We start from the raw sequence: 16,112 nt of genomic DNA on the forward strand, positions 1-16,112 counted from the left end.
AGAATCAATTATGTCAAGGGTCACTAAAGCTGCGATGTTGCTTTGTTGCTTCTGCAATGGGGGGCAGTGAATGTGTGCTGGAATATTAGGTTGATTTGGAGTTGTTAGATCCAGAAACTGTGTTTAAATGAATGTAAGGTCTTCCAGCAGAAAAAACAACACCAAACAAACAGCAGCCTGAAAGGGTGCCAGAACAAATGTTGGGTTGTTTTGGGGCGGCAAATGAATCGGCCAGACCTGTATCACATTGTTGAAGGCTGTAGCAGCGCAAAGAACATATATGCCAAAAGGATCGGGCCTGAGTAATTTGTGTTGAAGCCTAAATAGAGGCTTGAAAAGACAGAGTTGAAAAGACATACTGGTCAGGACAGTTGGTCAGAGAGGGCACACTCAGACAGAAGACCCACCAGTCAGGACAGTTGGTCCAGACACAACCTATGGCACCTGTGAGGGTAACCATTTCTCTCCCGTATAAAGCAGGTGCCAGTCCTACAGTTCCAGAAGTTAAGAGAGAAATGAGAAAGAAATGAGAGAGAACACATTGACTCTCCAACTCAAACACACATACACGCCCACACACAGACCTTCTCCCCAACACACACATACACGCGCTCTCTCACACACACACACAGACACACACAACCAGACACACGCTCTCTCCCACACAGACACACCCACACACACACAGACCCCCCCTACACACACACAGGCTCTCTCCCATATAGACTCACTCCTTCATATGCTCCTTCACTATAACTAGTATTACTCACTCCTTCATCTTCTCCTTCACTATAAATATTATTACTCCTTCATATGCTCCTTCACTATAACTAGTATTACTCACTCGTTCATCTTCTCCTTCACTATAAATATTATTACTTCTTCATATGCTCCTTCACTATAAATAATATTACTCACTCCTTCATCTTCTCCTTCACTATAAATATTACTACTCACTCATTCATCTTCTCCTTCACTATAACTATTATTACTCACTCCTTCATCTTCTCCTTCACTATAAATATTATTACTCCTTCATATTCTCCTTCACTATAACTATTATTACTCACTCCTTCATATGCTCCTTAACTATAACTATTATTACTCACTCCTTCATATTCTCCTTCACTATAAATATTATTACTCACTCCTTCATATAACCCCTTTTCTATAAATATTATAAATCACTACTGATCTTTTGAAGAAACAGAGGGAGATCACTTGTCATTTGGTAATGGAATAATTAATAATATGTAGTATTATTAAAGTCTAACAACCACAAACACACAACAGAACAACAAACATTTATGCACCACATGCAAACACAAACACACAAATACATACACAAAAACACAACTATACACAGAGACACACACACTCCATAACATACAGTATGCTGCCTTCTGTACTGTATTGTAGAATAGGTCAAAAAACACTGTGCGTGCTATAACTAGCTACCATAGGGTGGGGCGGGAATATGTCCCGCTCAGGAACTCCCCACTATAAATCCAAGGCTTAGAGGAGTGGGTTCAGTAGCTGTCCCATCTGAGCCAAAGCCATGTTATATGCATACACACACTCAAACACAAACACTCACACATATGCAGCTTAGTGAAACCATTAGAGCCACGATAGCACATAACTCGCAGAGCTGGCAGCCATTTTGATTTAAATGACATCAGTTCCCTGTCGCTCCCAACAATTGCAATCACAGTTGTTCCTTTCACCTTCAAGATATCCCTTCCAGCTCTTCAGCATTTCTTCTCACTCTGCTGGTGTAACCAATCACAGATTTTCATCTGGACTGTTTGACCCATGTTTTTTTTGGTTACCTTTTGTTGTTGAAATGGTCTGGTTGGACAATCCTGGACAAAAATTATTTCATGCATGTCAGGACATGACTCAGTAATCTGGGCCTCTATTCATAAATTGTTCGGGTAGGAATGCTGATCCAGGTTCAGGTCCCACCTATACATAAAACCATATTTCCTAATATAGAACTGATCCTAGACCAGCACTCCTACTTAGAGATTATATTAACATTGGCACTGATGCAAATTAAACTGTAATACTCCTGTCCCCAAGAGGATAGTACCATTTGGGTGATGATACCATCAAATGGTTTCCCAAAATATGTGCCTATTTTGATGTCACCAGTTTCAAGGTTATAGCACCGAACACAGCCAGGAAGAGTTGCAACGAACAACTCAGACAGGAATTGTTTAGAAGATTAGGCAACTATTTGTTATATAGCTGTAACATGGCGTTGCCTTCAAGATAAAACATTATATGGAATTTATCACGATACATGAAGAGAAAAGGTGCTGGAAAGCACTCTGCCAAAGGATGATGATTTGCATTTAGTGGTCACATCAACTCCGTCCATACAGGTAGGATATGTGATTCTGTTTGCTTTGCATCTCAGAAAATTGCATTCATTGGTTATCATTGGCTGCTGACGTCATTGACTTTAAGCTAAGAGTGCAGGTGTATAATCACAGTTTATTTCTTTCATTTGAGTTTTGAAAGTCCATCGCTGGTGGCCATAATAAACGCAGGAAACGTTTGGGCAGGTAAAATGTATTTGTGTTCAAGATTGCGAACAGGCATTTGCTTGCCAGGGGTTTCTGCAACGTTTTGACAATGTTGGTGGTTGTGGAGCAAAACATCAGACTACTGCAGATTTAGTGAACGCGCGAAATGCTATGGATATCTTTATTTTATATACAATAATGTCAATACCCTTTTAGAGAAATTGCAATTTATTTTTCAACAATGTTTTGAGGCAATTAAAATCATGAATGAAACACAATTAACAGAATAGGCTGATAATATGTTGGGTTATGTTCAGATAAAATATCTTGACAGACCTTTAGCGTGTAATGTAGCGATGTAGCCCAATCATATTGAAGTAGAAAGCAATGGTTTAGATATCCTTTCCAAAGGCACTGTACATCACCCATAAGATAAAACGCAAAATATGTCAACTCTAACATTGATTGATCCCCCAAAAGTTGTTAAATTGGTTGTTTTCTAATGCCTTTTAATATGAAAGTAATCTAAAAGTAATTCAAAGTAATCGGATTACTGAGTTTGAGTAATCAAAAAGTTAAGTTACTGATTACAAATGTGGACAGGTAACTTATAACTGTAACGGATTACATTTAAAAGTAACCTACTGTCATTTCCTGGCTATGCCCCAGCCATCTCTGCGCTGGGCTGGGGCCATAGTCAGGACAGACAGAAGGTGGTGCCTCTAGGCATCTCTATCCATTTTGGTCTCCCTAATTGGAGGCAGGTGTAGATCGTTATCCCATCATATCCCAATGTATTTTAAATATGCCCTTAAAGATGATTATACTGCTCAATCGCTTTGGCTAATTTTTTGTAACAGTCTTAACATTCTCTAAACTGTGCAATCGTCACAACTGTTTGAGGGGACATCACAACTCTATGGCATGTCTGCAAAATGTAGTACAGTAACTCACGCAAAACATTTAATTCATGCTTCAAAACCTACTTATTGTGTCAGAAAATTTGCCAATGGCATCAAACTGATTTTTTTTTTGTCATTGTATGAATCATACTGGTCAACATTTTTAGATGTTTTTTGACCATGGCAGTCAACCCTGGAAATGTTTGGTATATAGAAATGACAGTTTTGTTTTACTTTTTTAATGACTGGTAACTGTACTACACAAGTATGACAGATTTGTCTACTTGAATGCTATTGAGTATCACACTGAGCATTTTAGAAACAAGTTTCAACAGTAAGTAAAAGTTTACTGGGAAATGTCAATACTGTACAATACTGTATTACACCAAAAAAGGATATGCACATTTGTATGTACAAAGTATATTTAGCAATGTGTTACATGTAAACAGAAAACTCACATTTGGATGTCAATTTTTACATATTTCTCATAGATAGTGAGCTAAAAATTCACCACAAAATTACATCCATGTCATTTCCCTTGCAATGCACAAGGGAAAAAATGTGATGCCTATTTCATTACTATTTCATCTGGCAGGTAATTTGCCAATTTAGCAGACATCGCAAACTTTTCATGTCGTAGATATTAATGGAGTTTACAGTTAGGTCCGGAAGTAATTGGACACTTACACAAGTTTTGTTGTTTTGGCTGGTTTGGTTAAATAACGTATATGGGCTTAAAGTGGAGTCTCTCTGCTTTAATATGAGGGTATTCACATCCGAAATCGAAGAAGGGTTTAGGAATTACTGCTCTTTAATATCTAGGCTGCTTTTTTTCAAGGGACCAAAAGTAATAAGACAATTGACTCCAGCTGTTTCATGGAGAGGTGTGGGCTATTCCTTCATTATTTCTTCATCAATTAAGCAGGTAAAAGGTCTGGAGTTGATTCCAGGTGTGGCGTTTGCATTTGGAAGATGTTGCTGTGACCAACATGCAGTCAAAGGAGCTCAATACAAGTGAAACATGAAAGCAACCCAGGAGTTTTTTAAGGCAAAGAAGTGTAATATTCTGCAATGGCCGAGGCAATCACCTGATATCAAGCCGATCAAGCATGCATTTCACTTGGTGAAGACAAAATTTAAGGCACAAAGACCCACAAACAAACTGAAGACAGCTGCAATAAAGGCCTGGCAAAGCATAACAAAAAAAGGAAACCCAGCGTTTGGTGATGTCCATGCGTTCTGGACTTCAAGCAGTCATTACCTGCAAAGGATTCTCAACAAAGTATTAAAAATGTATTTATGATGGTGTTATTTTGTCCAATTACATTTGAGCCTGTGAAATAAGGGGAGTGTGTATGAAAATGGTTGCAATTCCTAAACGTTTCATACAATATTTTTGTTCACCCCCTTGAATTAAAACTGAAAGTCTGCACTTCAATTGCATCTCATTTGTTTCATTTTAAATCCATTATTGTGGCTACCGAGCCAAAATTATGAAAATTGGGTGTCCAAATATTTCCAGAGATTTTGATCATTGAATGGATAATTTTGCATGTGACTGCTCACAAGAGGAAGTATTGAAGTGACAATTTCACTGAGAATCAACTCATCAGTTTTGATCAGCAAGCCATGTTGTCACGATGTGTCAGGGGTCGCTTAAACTGAGGCAAAGGACCAGGAGACGGAACTGGCGGAGGACCAGGAGACATAGCCAGCGGAGGAACAAGAGACGGAGCCTGCTGAGGACGAGGAGGACCAGGAGATGGAGCCAGCGGAGGACCAGGAGGACCAGGAGATGGAGTTGGCGGAGGACCAGGAGACGGAACCGGCGGAGGACCAGGAGACTGAACCGGCGGGGGACCAGGAGGACCAGGAGATAGAGCTGGCGGAGGACCAGGAGGACCAGGAGCCGGCTGAAGATCAGGAGGACCAGGAGCCGGCGGAAGATCAGGAGGACCAGGAGCCGGCGGAGGATCAGGAGGACCAGGAGCAGGCAGAGGATCAGGAGGACCAGGAGCCAGTGGCAGTTGCTAGTGGCAGCAGTAGCTCCTCGGGGACCCCCTCTGGCTTGGGCCCCCTTGGAGGGCCCCGTAGAGGACCCCATTGCTAGGCGCACCGGCAGGCCACGGAGCAGGGGCTGGACGTGGCAGCAGGGGCTGGGCGTGGCAGCAGGGGCTGGGCGTGGCAGCAGGGGTGGGCGTGGCAGCAGGGGTTGGTACGCATCTTGAGATTTTCTAGCGAGACAGGTCGTAACCAAGCTTCAGTACCCGTTTCAGATAAAAGAAAACGAATGTTAGATGACATATGAAGCTTTGTTTCTGCACTGTACAACCTGATGTGCTCGCTTTTGGTCTTGAGTCCAGTTTGAGTTTATAAGAAAGTGAAACACTGTTCATTTCCTTGATTGGTCGAAAGTTGTTTGATGACTGAATATAGATATTGTTACGGGTGAGATTTTTGGAATGAACCCATCTAGAAAAAAAAATGTGTTCCTAAATAAAAATTCATAAGATATTTCCCTGTTACAAAAGCACTGTTCTTCTCACACAGTCCAGTTACAAAAGCTCAGTTGCCAGTTCAAAACAAATGTAAAAGCACACACAAATGTTGTCTCTCTTTATTTCTTTACTCACTGATTAAACATGCACTTTTACATTCCGTATTTACGTATTACTTATGCAAATAAAATGCATAATTAATAGTGCATTCTAGAGCAGGACCAAAACAAGGGACATGTACTGCTCTGATCATCATAAAGCACAAAGTGCCAGGAGCTCTGTTCATCATGAAGCATAAAATGCCTGGAGCTCTCTTCATCCTAAAGCACAAAGTGCCTGGAGCTCTGTTCATCATAAAGCATAAAGTGCAAGGAGCTCTGTTCATCATAAAGTATACCAGGAGCTCTGTTCATCATAAATCATACCAGGAGCTCTGTTCACCTCAGAGCTGCACCCTCACAGCTGGTTTCTAGTTCCCGAGTACTCTGACCCTAAAAATGACTAAGTGCTTCTACTATTGAATTTCCTAGTGAGCCTGTGAACAAATGGAATAGTGAAAGATGCACAGTGACAGAAACGGACTGGATTCCTACCCTGTTTGGGTTGGTTCCAGTGTATCACTTTCTTCTAGTTCACTGGGTTCAGATGTCAGTTTACATTTAGGTAAAGCTCAGCGTCTTGCTTTGGTTTTAGGCACCATGGCTCGATAGGGAATTGAGTGGGAGAAATCAAATTATAAACCAAATATGCTTTATTTGAATTACTATTTACTGTTGTTCAAGGTACAATAATGTTGCCAAACTCTATACAGTTTGCCACAGTTGCTGTTAACCATTATCCATCATTTCCATATTACTTTTCAAACCAATTACATACTGTTGACAAAAGTACCTTTCAAATGGTTCTGGGGTACGGGTAGAGAATGTCAGATCACATTGGTTTAGTTTGGTCATATGTAATATATTTATCCCAAGATGGAAGAGAAAGTAATGCCTAGGGGGGTGATTGAAGCCAGGCCTCTGCTTGGATGCTTCTGGGGAGGATTTTCCAAGCAAGAGGGACTTGGCGCTGGGGATTCTGTGTATTTTCCGAGCTCTGCTTGGCAGAAGCCTAATAATAAAGTCATTTAACTGAGTGTACTGCCTGCCTGGTGTTCCCTGTGTACAAACACAATGTGACCAGACCGATAGATCAGCCCCTCCTGACTCCTGACCAATCAAATAGAGCATCCCCTCCTGACTCCTGACCAATCAGTTGAATCACCCCCTCCTGACTCCTGACCAATCAGATGAATCAGCTCCTTAGGATGACAATTCCATCAATTAGAACTGTTGAGGAAGAGACAAAATTATCTTGGCACAATTAGCAGTTTATTTGCAAATAGAGAGAGACAATAAAGCTTACAGAGCAAACTGTGAAACATCTCTAAAGTAACAGAGAACAATCATCAGTACTTATACAGTCAAAGAGATGTGGTAAGATGCAGCATCAGCTATCCTATGTCAACAATACATAGGTTTTACCCAAAAGGGCAAATTGCCCCTACTTTCCCCAAGGGACTAGGGGACTTTTGACCAATCAGATAGATCAGACCCTCCTAATTCCTGACCAATCAGATAGACCAGCCCCTCCTGATTCCTGACCAATCAGATAGACCAGACCCTCCTCGACAACCAACTGGTTTGTCCAGACCATTGAGTCTTACCCCACCACAAAAATCACAAATGACCCTCTTACAAAAACAAAGGCAAATCCCTCTTAATGCTTCAAAACACACCTTTCCAACTAGTTGATGCATTTGGTTTTACTAATTTAAAAGGGAAAGGGCAAGCATGTACAGAGGATATTTACAAGCAGTAACACAAGGAAGATGAAGTACATGGAAATAAAACATCTGAAAGGAACATCTATGTGAGGGCCTGAGGTGTGCTACCAAAGCAGGACCAGGATGCTAAGCGTCATATATTTAAATGATGGATGGAACAGATGAAGCCCTTTCCAGGTTGTAAGTAATGTACTTGGCACAGAGATCCATTAAACAGGTTTTGGGCCCATTTCTTTCTTTAGCAAAATTGCATCATGGGGCATGGCGATCAGGCCATGTTTAATGTAAATGTGATCACCAAAAAGGAGCAGCTACTGAAGCAAGCTGTAGGATAAAATGTCTATTCATGCATAAGGGAGTAGATTTGACCTTGTGTATTGATGGAGCAGGAATCATGGAGCAGGTTAACCTGGTACCTCAAAGGGTCATCCACAGAAGGATCCTCTCCCAGCTTTCAGACTAATCACACAGCCAGCTTTGAAATCTGAGACACCTGGAAAACCCAATTCTGAAAGTTCAGGTTTTGTTGGGATGCTAGGTCAGACACTTGCTTATATTCACAAGACAAGGGGAAGGATAAATCGAATTAACTTTAGTACTTTCTTTCGAAAAAACCCTCAATAAAGTGAATAAGCTGAGACATTTACAGCAATGTCAGGTGTTACTGAGTGGACTCTATTTTGAGGTATCCCTGCGGAGGTAAATGGTTCTTTTTACAGTAATGAGCTGTGTTTCTTTTGAGGTATCCCTGCAGAGGTAAATGGGTCTTTTTACAGTAATGAGCTATGTGTATTTTGAGGTATCCCTGCGGATGTAAATGTGTCTTTTTACAGTAATGAGCTGTGTGTATTTTGAGGTATCCCTGCGGAGGTAAATGTGTCTTTTTACAGTAATGAGCTGTGTGTATTTTGAGGTATCCCTGCGGAGGTAAATGTCTCTTTTTACAGTAATGAGCTGTGTGTATTCTAGCTTCAACAGAATATTATAATCATAGTAATTATTGACAGGTATTTCAACAACAAAAAGTTAACATACATAACCATAGTTTAACGATACACGTAGCCTTAAGATGGACTTTGCTATGATGGAGCTACGCCTGTTTGTCAAACCACCATGTAGGTCGCTCTTTATAAAGTCCATTGTAAGGGCCACGTTCCGGCCGTTTGGAATGGGGCTTGGAATGGAATTATGCCATGAATACATTTTGAAATATAGCCTATTGCATTTCGATAGAGCTTGCTTACTTATCAGAAGCATACACTCACCTAAAGGATTATTAGGAACACCATACTAATACTGTGTTTGACCCCCTTTCGCCTTCAGAACTGCCTTAATTCTGCGTGGCATTGATTCAACAAGGTGCTGAAAGCATTCTTTAGAAATGTTGGCCCATATTGATAGGATAGCATCTTGCAGTTGATGGAGATGTGTGGGATGCACATCCAGGGCACGAAGCTCCTGTTCCAGCACATCCCAAAGATGCTCTATTGGGTTGAGATCTGGTGACTGTGGGGGCCATTTCAGTACAGTGAACTCATTGTCATGTTCAAGAAACCAATTTGAAATGATTTGAGCTTTGTGACATGGTGCATTATCCTGCTGGAAGTAACCATCAGAGGATGGGTACATGGTGGTTATAAAGGGATGGACATGGTCAGAAACAATGCTCAGGTAGGCCGTGGCATTTAAACCATGTCCAATTGGCACTAAGGGGCCTAAAGTGTGCCAAGAAAACATCCCCCACCACCAGCCTGCACAGTGGTAACAAGGCATGATGGATCCATGTTCTCATTCTGTTTACGCCAAATTCTGACTCTACCATCTGAATGTCTCAACAGAAATCGAGGCTCATCAGACCAGGCAACATTCTTCCAGTCTTCAACTGTCCAATTTTGGTGAGCTCATGCAAATTGTAGCCTCTTTTTTTCCTATTTGTAGTGGAGATGAGTGGTACTCGGTGGGGTCTTCTGGTGTTGTAGCCCATCCGCCTCAAGGTTGTGCGTGTTGTGGCTTCACAAATGCTTTGCTGCATACCTCGGTTGTAACAAGTGGTTATTTCAGTCCAAGTTGCTCTTCTATCAGCTTGAATCAGTCGGCCCATTCTCCTCTGACCTCTAGCATCAACAAGGCATTTTCGCCCACAGGACTGCCGCATACTGGATGTTTTTCCCTTCTCACACCATTCTTTGTAAACCCTAGAAATGGTTGTGTGTAAAAATCCCAGTAACTAAGCAGATTGTGAAATACTCAGACCGGCCCATCTGGCACCAACAACCATGCCACACTCAAAATTGCTTAAATCACCTTTCTTTCCCATTCTGACATTCAGTTTGGAGTTCAGGAGATTGTCTTGACCAGGACCACACCCCTAAATGCATTGAAGCATCTGCCATGTGATTGGTTGATTAGATAATTGCATTAATGAGAAATTGATCAGGTGTTCCTAATAATCCTTAAGGTGAGTGTATAATATTGCTAGTGATGTATTCAACTACTACTAGGCATCAATAAGAAAATGCAAACCTCGAAGAAGTAGTGAAATTTATGGTGGACGAAACTGTTAGAAGACAAGGAAGAAGACAAGGAAAATTTAAAGAGTGCATTCCTTAGGTTTACAAGGATTTACAATGGAGAAGGAGAACTGACTCTACTCCCCCAAAACAGTAATATAGCAGAGTAAGACCTTGGGGCTGAGACAGGGGGGTCCAGTGACACTGTGGCCCTATCCGGGAGGGGCCCAGACAGGGCCCAACAGGAATGAAATCATTCCACCCACATTGCCAAGCATCAACCAAAGGGACACCCACCAACCACAACCACCCTAAAATGAGGGCTGAGTATTGCCAGCAGAGTTCAGACCAATTGCACAATGGGCACAACGGAGAGACAACAACAAGCCTGTGACTCCGGCCCCGAATGGCATTGGAGGAAGGGCATTCCAGTGGCGATGAGAGCCCAGCTAGCAAGACAGCAAGGGTGGACCTTCACACCCCTGGGCCAGACTGCAGTGCTGAAGAGATGAGTCTTTAGTAGACACTTGAAAGTTTACACTGAGTCTGCATTTCGAAACCTTAATTGGCAGATCATTCTACAGTAATGGAGCTCTATGAGAAAAGGCCCTGCCTCCGGCTGTTTGTTTAGAAATTCTAGGTACAATTAAAAGGCCTGCATTTTGCAATGTAAGGTTATGTGTAGGTATGTATGGCTGGATCATTTCAGTGAGGTATTGGAGCAAGTCCATGTATTGCTTTATAGGTTAACAATAAAACCTTAACCCTACCAGGCAGCCACTATAAAGAGGCTAGCAGCCATGTTCAGCACTATTTTAATGTATTTATTCATTTATCAGGGTAACCGGAGAGAAGAGCATTGCAGTAATCAAATCTAGAAATTATAAAAGCATGGATACGTTGTTCTGCATTAGATGTGGCCATACAAGATTCACAAGAAACTCTGTTTCTTGGGTCCTAAAACAAGCATTTCTGTTTTTCTTGAGTTAAGAAGTTCTCTGTTATCCACTTCCTAGTATGCTTACTAACTATCAAATTTGTTACATCCAAATATACAACTGTATGTCATCAGCACTGAGGACCATGGCCTCGGATGGTCCATGGTCCTCAGTCAGAAAAGGGTTGCTTGCCCACTTCAGGTTGGTGGAGAGTTCTTGCCTCAAGTAGAGGAGTTTAAGTATCTAGGGGTCTTGGAACGGGAGATTGACTGACGGATCGGTGCAGTAATGCGGTCAATGTATCGGTCTGTCATGGTGAAGAAAGATTTACCGGTCAATCTACGTTCCTACTCTCACCTATGGTCATGAGCGAAAGGACAAGATCCCGGATACAGGCGGCCGAAATGAGCTTTCTCCACAGGGTGGCTGGGCGATCCCTTAGAGATCACCCGGGAGGAGCTCAGAGTAGAGCCGCTGCTCCTCCACATCGAGAGGGGTCAGCTGAGGTGGCTTGGGCATCTGTTTCGGATGCCTTCTGAACGCCTTCCCGGGAAGGTGTTCCGGGCACGTCCCACTGGGAGGAGACCCCGGGGAAGACCTAGGACACGCTGGAGGGACTATGTCTCCTGGCTGGCCTGGGAATGCCTCTGTGTCCCCCCGGAAGAGCTGGAGGAAGTGTCTAGGGAGAGGGAAGTCTGGGCATCTCTGCTTAGACTGCTGCCCCCGCGACCCGGCCCCAGATAAGCGGAAGAAGATGGATGGATGGATGTCATCAGCACAAGAGTGAAAATTGACATTCTGATTCCAGATGACCTCATCCAGAGGCAGCATATATAGTGAAAACAATAAAGGGCCCAAGACCGAACCTTGAGGAATGTGTGTCCCATAAAGGGATGAAATCTCCAATAGGTTTCAGTGCTGTACATGTTATGTATCACTTGTTACAGGTTATTGTTAAGAGATGAGGATTCCTGCAAGACCATGTGTATTGCTTTGGATGGTGCTTATTGAATATATGCAAATGTAGGAATCCCAGTTTCTTTGTTTTCATTGTTTTAGCCAAGGTGTGGTGATCATATTATAGATCCAGTGAGCTGTGTGAGGTGGAATCTGCCTGTCTGGGTGGGAGAATTAGGGAAGTTTGACTTGGTTCTGGGAGTCTATCTTTTACAGAAGCTCCAAGCATAACTTTGTGTCTTAATACTTATGGTATAATTAGTAGGCCATTAGGCTAGTTGGGAAGATGTTGAATCATGTTGGTATGTAACTACGTTTTGTAACTTTATTACTCAATTCTAATAAATTGTGTTACTTTGGAATATAGTTTACTATGGCATTCCTTGTTAATGTCCATACTCAAGCTTGTAGGGCTACTGTTAATTACACACACATAAGTGAGTCTAAGCGACCAGACTTGGAGTCCCTGAGTCCTAGAATTCTCGAAGCAGTTTGGTTAGGCCCAAGAACATATGACATATCTGGATCCTGATTAGATTTTTTTCAGAATAGGCTTTATTTCCCCTATTTTTTGTGAGTTTAGTACACATCCGGAGGAAAGGGATCAATTAATTACGTTCAACACTGGCTGACCTAGCACAGGAAGTAGGTCTTTAAGTAGTTGTGTTGGAATTGGGTCTAGTTGACAATTTGTGGGTTTAGAACTCATTACTATGGTGAAAGGCGGCGGGCTGGTGTGGGTTTGCTCCCCAGCTCTGCCGCCATGTGTTGGAGTTTACCCCGGTGAACGAGAGGGTCGTTTCCCTGCGCCTACGGGTTGGGGATAGGTCTCTCACTGTTGTTTGTGCCTACGGGCCGAACGGCAGTGCAGAGTACCTGACCTTCTTGGAGTCTCTGTGAGGGGTGCTGGAAAGTGCTCCGACTGGGGACTCTATCGTTCTACTGGGGGACTTCAACGCCCACGTGGGCAACGACAGTGACACCTGGAGGGGCGTGATTGGGAGGAACGGCCCCCCTGATCTGAACCCGAGCGGTGTTCAGTTCTGGGACTTCTGTGCTAGTCACAGTTTGTCCATAACGAACACCATGTTCAAGCATAAGGGTGTCCATCAGTGCACGTGGCACCAGGACACCCTAGGCCGCAGGTCGATGATCGACTTTGTTGTCGTTTCATCTGACCTGCGGCCGTATGTCTTGGACACTCGGGTAAAGAGAGGGGCGGAGCTGTCAACTGATCACCACCTGGTTGTGAGTTGGATCCGATGGCGGGGGAGGAAGCTGGACAGACTCGGCAGGCCCAAGCGTACTGTAAGGGTCTGCTGGGAACGTCTGGCCGAGTCTCCTATCAGAGAGATCTTTAACTCCCACCTCCGGCAGAGCTTCAACTGGATCCCGAGGGAGGCTGGAGATATTGAGTCCGAGTGGACCATGTTCTCCACCGCCATTGTCGAAGCGGCCGCTCGGAGCTGTGGCCGTAAGGTCTCCGGTGCCTGTCGAGGCGGCAATCCCCGAACCCGGTGGTGGACACCGGAAGTAAGGGATGCAGTCAAGCTGAAGAAGGAGTCCTATCAGGCCTGGTTGGCTTGTGGGACTCCTGAGGCAGCTGACGGGTACCGACAGGCCAAGCGGACTGCAGCCCGGGTGGTTGTGGAGGCAAAAACTCGGGCCTGGGAGGAGTTCGGTGAGGCCATGGAGAAGGACTATCGGCTGGCCTCGAAGAGATTCTGGCAAACCATCCGGCGCCTCAGGAGAGGGAAACAGTGCCCTACCAACGCTGTTTACAGTAGAGGTGGGCAGCTGTTGACCTCAACTGGGGATGTCGTCGGGCGGTGGAAGGAGTACTTCGAGGATCTCCTCAATCCCGCCGTCACGTCTTCCATTGAGGAAGCAGAGGATGAGGGTTCAGAGGTGGACTCGTCCATCACCCGGGCTGAAGTCACAGAGGTGGTTAAGAAACTCCTCGGTGGCAAGGCACCGGGGGTGGATGAGATCCGCCCTGAGTACCTCAAGTCTCTGGATGTTGTGGGGCTTTCTTGGCTGACACGCCTGTGCAACATCGCGTGGCAGTCGGGGACAGTGCCTCTGGGATGGCAGACCGGGGTGGTGGTCCCACTTTTTAAGAAGGGGGACCGGAGGGTGTGTTCCAACTATAGGGGGATCACACTTCTCAGCCTCCCCGGGAAAGTCTATGCCAGGGTTCTGGAGAGGAGAATACGGCCGATAGTAGAACCTCGGATTCAGGAGGAACAGTGTGGTTTTTGTCCAGGCCGTGGAACACTGGACCAGCTCTATACCCTCTACAGAGTGATGGAGGGTTCATGGGAGTTTGCCCAACCAATCCACATGTGTTTTGTGGATTTGGAGAAGGCATTCGACTGTGTCCCTCGCGGCATCCTGTGGAGGGTGCTTCGGGAATATGGGGTCCTGGGTCCCTTGCTAAGGGCTGTCAGGTCCCTGTACGACCGAAGCAGGAGCTTGGTCCGCATTGCCGGCAGTAAGTCAGACTTGTTCCCTGTGCATGTTGGACTCCGGCAGGGCTGCCCTTTGTCACCGGTTCTGTTCGTAATTTTTATGGACAGAATTTCTAGGTGCAGCCAGGGGCCGGAGGGTGTCAGGTGTGGGGACCACACGATTTTGTCTCTGCTCTTTGCGGCTGATGTTGTCGTGTTGGCCCCTTCAAGCCAGGACCTTCAGCATGCACTTGGACGGTTTGCAGCCGAGTGTGAAGCGGTGGGGATGAAAATCAGTACCTCCAAATCCGAGGCCATGGTCCTCAGTCGGAAAAGGGTGGCTTGCCCACTTCAGGTTGGTGGAGAGTGCCTGCCTCAAGTGGAGGAGTTTAAGTATCTAGGGGTCCTGTTCACGAGTGAGGGAAGGAAGGAACGGGAGATTGACAGACGGATCGGTGCAGCTTCTGCAGTAATGCGGTTGATGTATCGGTCTGTCGTGGTGAAGAAAGAGCTGAGCCGCAAGGCGAAGCTCTCGATTTACCGGTCAATCTACGTTCCTACTCTCACCTATGGTCATGAGCTTTGGGTCATGACCGAAAGGACAAGATCCCGGATACAGGCGGCCGAAATGAGTTTTCTCCGCAGGGTGGCTGGGTGATCCCTTAGAGATAGGGTGAGAAGCTCGGTCACCCGGGAGGAGCTCAGAGTAGAGCCGCTGCTCCTCCACATCGAGAGGGGTCAGCTGAGGTGGCTTGGGCATCTGTTTCGGATGCCTCCGGAACGCCTTCCTGGGAGGGTGTTCCGGTCCCGTCCCACCGGGAGGAGACCCCGGGGAAGACCTAGGACACGCTGGAGGGACTATGTCTCCCGGCTGGCCTGGGAACGCCTCGGTGTCCCCCGGAAGAGCTGGAGGAAGTGTCTGGGGAGAGGGAAGTCTGGGCATCCCTGCTTAGACTGCTGCCCCCGCGACCCGGCCCCGGATAAGCGGAAGAAGATGGATGGTATGGTATGGTACTAATTTAGTGAACTTGTTGAGAAATTCAGGGAGAAAAATGTCAGCCTTGTCCCTCATCTACAGAGATTTTAATGATATTATGTACTGTAGATAATGAGATCCCCAAAGTCTTTGCAATTTTACACTGAGAAACATTATTCTTAAATTGTTGCAATATTTGCCTGTGCCTAAGGGTTCACCCCTTCTCATCTTTACTTCTGAAAGACTCATCCTCTCTGTGATTGTTTTATACCAATCATGTTACTGACATGTTGCCAATTAACCTAATTAGCTGTGAGATGCTTCACCAGTTTTTTTTTAGCATTACACTACATTTCTAGTCTTTTGTTGCCCTTGTCCCAGCTGCATTGAAACATGTTGCTGGCATCAAATTCAAAAAGAGTGCATACATTTTTCAAGAAACAATACAATTTCTCAGTTTCAACATTTCATTTTACGCAGTGTCTCAATTTTTTTGGAAACGAGATTGTACTTGCTACACCA

Source organism: Esox lucius, chromosome 18 (assembly GCF_011004845.1).
Source record: "Esox lucius isolate fEsoLuc1 chromosome 18, fEsoLuc1.pri, whole genome shotgun sequence".
NCBI classification, from domain to species: domain Eukaryota; kingdom Metazoa; phylum Chordata; class Actinopteri; order Esociformes; family Esocidae; genus Esox; species Esox lucius.